Source organism: Grammomys surdaster, unplaced genomic scaffold (genome assembly GCF_004785775.1).
Source record: "Grammomys surdaster isolate TR1022 unplaced genomic scaffold, NIH_TR_1.0 119302, whole genome shotgun sequence".
In the NCBI taxonomy this organism is placed as follows: domain Eukaryota; kingdom Metazoa; phylum Chordata; class Mammalia; order Rodentia; family Muridae; genus Grammomys; species Grammomys surdaster.
Window position 1 is genome coordinate 401 of NW_021615481.1, and position 4,134 is coordinate 4,534.

The window sequence follows — 4,134 nt, forward strand, 5'->3', positions numbered from 1 at the left end:
TACATGAACTTCAACTCTTGATGAGCCGCTTACAACAGCAGTTCCTTAGGAGCCAACATGACAGGAGATCCAGGATTTCCCTTTGAGAAACCAAGTGGCCGTGTACAGAATGTGTCACAATGAAAAAGTCTTCTCATTCCTTCTTCCAATTCAGTACAGTGTCTCATGTCAATACTATTATCCGCATCAGACTTGTTCCTTCACAAGTCTAAACCTTGAGGTTATATGAAGAAGACCAGCATTGAAAAACAAGAACTCAATCCAGAAATGAAGAAACTGGAGGTGTACAATACCTCCCAGAGCATCTTGCCATCCCTATGACAGTCCAGTCCAGTGTCCTGATAGTCTGTCGATCAATACTGGCAGCTTGAGGGTTTTTCCCCTCCTAGAATGGGTCTTTTCTTTAGTGGCAGCATGACATTTGGTCCACAAAGGTTAGCAGCTGTCCTCATTTTAAACGCTGATAAACTTAAGACAATTCATAAATAAATACAGCAGGGGAAGCAAGCCCACACTGAGAAACACTTCAAGGACCACTGAGTTCATGGGCACCATTTCATTTGGGGCTCATTCTCATGTGGAGAGAAGGGCATTACAGAACTTTCTTCTCAAAAACGCTGAACATTGGTATCAAATGGACAAAACAGTTATTTATCAAGGGATGTAAAAGATCCAACCCTAGGGAATCCAGGATACACACAGGTACTTTAGAGGTATACTTTTTAAAGTGTCCTCATTATCCCTTTCAGCTTAAACTGTCAATCATCTCTGAGAGCTCAAGCAGAAGGTCATCTTCATCTTTCACAGGATCCAAGTCCATCCCAGCTTCTAATTCGCCCCCTGAAATTTCCCATATTAGTTTATCGAAGTCATCTTTCACAGATTGGAGGCTTTCCAGTTGGGGCTGAGCTGAGGCAGAATGGATTTGTTGCCCTCTGGGATGAGGAAGGGCCAGATCCTTCTGGAGCAAGGGTTCTCAAGAAGCTTGGGCTGAAAACAGCACAGAACTGTCTTTCGATTTTTCTATCTCAGACATGGTGATTGATTTATCCTCAGAGAGGAGTTGGATGCTTGGTGGGGCTTCCCTGCAGGGCGCTGCTAAAGCTGAAGGGCTTCACCTCTGCGATGGGAGCAGAGTGCACCTCCACAGTCCCGCCTTTGGGAGCCAATATGGGAAGTGAGACAACCTCGACCACAGATGGCTTCACATTTACTTTGGGGTTAGTTTCTACCTCCCCTCTCTGGGATGACTCCACGTGGAGCCATTTTGCCAGGTGCCTAGTGATGCTAGATATAGGAGTGAGCTCCCGCTTCCCCACCACTCGGGTAGAGCAAGAAGCCTCATCTCCACGCTCAGATGAAAAAGGCTGGTTTCTCCTTTTGTGATGTTCCTCTCTCCTGCTGTCTCTCTGTGTGTTTCTCTTCGATAGTGTCACATCTGTTGGCTGGAAGTTTTGTGGGGGTCACTTATGGTCTCATCTGAAGTCTCAACAGCCTCCATCATGGACACACTGCTCTGGGAAGGAGCATCTCCACTGTCTTCAAGTTCAAGTGTTTTCTCTTCTTTTGCACCTGCTCTCTTGGGGATATGGAGAAGCCGCTTCGGCCTTGGGGCAGTCTCAGCTTGAGGTCGGGAGATGCCACTACTCTCACAGCTTTGCTGCATCCTCAGGGCCTTCTCCAGTTTAATCTCCTCTAGCATCTTAACACGCACTTCCTACATAGACCTGGCTCTTCCTGCAGGCTCTTCTAGTTGTCCTCTGCTAACAGCAACAGTTTGCAGATTCGCTGTCTTTTTCACTTCAGTATCTTTTCTCAGCTCGTGGTAACGTGTATTCTTTTTGGATTTCTGTCTTTGCATTTCCTGCTGCCGATGTTTCTTTTCAGCCAGGACCTCAGAGAAGGTTTTGATCTGCACTGAGGAAGAACTTCCTGTTCCTGATGGAGAATTATCAGCTCCTGAAGGTTTTTCTGTCTTCAGTTTAGTTTGCAGTTCTTCACGTTTCTGACTGGCTCTTTCTAGAAGAATCTCTTCTAAAGTCTTCACGTGAGTCTCACCGACTTTATGAACTCGCCTTTTCTTTGGTGCTTTATCAATGTCAGTTTCTGGTCCTTCCACTCTTTTACCCAGCCTCTGTGCAAGGCTTCGCTTTAATGGGGGATCCCAGTCACCATCCCCTGAAAGCTTTCGTTTCCCCAGTCTCTCACTAAGACTCAGTCTAAGCAAGGGCTTGTTTGATAGAGTTACCATCCTCACCACTGTCTGAACCTTCTTCTCAGGGCCTGGATTGGACTGAGACTGATGTAAAACCCTGGAAACTCCCAAGGAGACACCTTGCTTCTTAAATTTTTCTTTCATTTTCTCTGATTTAATTTCCTCAAGAGTTTTTATTACAAAATTCAAACATTCACCTTGCTTTAAACTGACTCCAGGTTTTCGGGCAGAAGCCACTTGTGATCCATTATGGATGTGAGGAGTTGGTTGCATGGCAGGTGTTTTGTTTTCATCACCCTCCTCAGAAAACTGACCATCATCTTCATCATCATCATCATCTGCAATATTGACTATAACAGTCGGATGTGTGGAGATGGGAACATTTCCTGAACTCCCTACTTTCATTTCACTCAGAAGCTGAAGGGAGGAGTTAGAGTGAACAAACATCTTGTTCCAGTGAACTGTGAGCTGGCTAGCCTTTACTTCTTCTTGTGACTCAGGGACAGTGGGCAACACAGTTTTGCTTGGAGGTAGGAACACTCCAACAATGTAAGGACTTCTGGTGTGATGGAAAGCACAATTTAGTTTTTGACATCCCATTGGCTGATTTTCCCAATAGCAAGGAATTTCACTTCGTTTTTTGTCAATTTCCATGTGGCAAAATCTGCACACCCGTCGAAAACAACGGCCTTCTTGCCATAGAGTGCAGACAAGTTCATTCCCTAGTGCAGCTTCACAGTGACGGAATGGGCAGCTGTCACCTTTGGTGCATGTAGAATAGAAATAAAAATAGCAGTCTTCTCCCTGATTAGGCATGCTGGCCAACAGTGGCTTCCTGGAACAAGCCACTGCTTCCTCCAAGTATTCTTGAAATGGACTTACTCTTCCAATGACAACTCAACCACAGAAATTGTTACATTGTTGCTTTCAACAGGGACACCCGTGTCTTCACTCAGTTCCAAACTATTATGTCTTTTACTCACACTTAATACTCGTCAATTTCCCAGGAGTATTTTTGGGCAGGGAATATCCCCAAATCATGGAATAGAAACTTAACTGAACCAATGAAATTGTCTTCGACTTCTGAGTGCTGCCAAGTCTTTCTCTTTTCTTAGCTGCAATCGCCCGCTGTCCTCACATCAGCCAAACAAGCAGATACCCAAGACTTCTAGGGTCTGAAGACACTTTTAAAAGTGTTCAACATCCTTAATCATGAGAGAAACACAAATTAAGGCTACTTTGAGAATTGTCTTACCCAAGTCAGAATGGCCAAGATCAATAACACAAATCACAGCACGAATTGGGGAGCATATAGAGAAAGAAGAGTCATTGCTGGTGAGACTGCAGAATGGGATTGACACTCTGGAAATCAGGGTAAGGGTTCTCAAAAACCTGAATAGTGATCTGCCCCAAGATCTAGCTAGACCATGCTTGGGCATCTAGCCAAAAGACTCTACATCTTACTCCAGAGACACTTTCTCATCAGTGTTCAGTGCTGTTCTATTCATAACAGTCAGAAGTTAGAAACAGACTAGCTGTCCATCACCTGATAATGGATAATAAAATATGTGGCATGTTTATATGATGGAATAGTTTTTGGCTGTTAAAGAAAGTGATATTTGTAGGTAAATGGATGGAGATAGAAGCAATCATCCAGAGAGACCCAAAACCCAAGCCCCAAAAGATACATGTTGTTTGTTAGCTCTTTATGGGGATGTTAGCATTTGAACGTTAGGGTTGTGCATCTCATTTAGAGTAATTACTAAGATTAGATAGCAAATAAAGGACCAGGAGGGAGGAGAGTATCTCCCAAGGAAGGGAAAAAAGAATTCAGTACCATAAAGGATAAAGAGGAAACTCTAATAGTAGTACTGAATGGAGAAGAGGATGGAAGGACAGAGTGAAGGAGGGACTGTGGA

The 4,134-nt window shown here is 44.1% G+C and overlaps 1 pseudogene; it reads right to left on the reverse strand.

Annotated features, from left to right (window-relative positions):
• Positions 1 to 719: 719 nt before the first annotated feature.
• On the reverse strand, positions 720 to 3,031 carry LOC114635889 (annotated as a pseudogene).
• Positions 3,032 to 4,134: the final 1,103 nt, after the last annotated feature.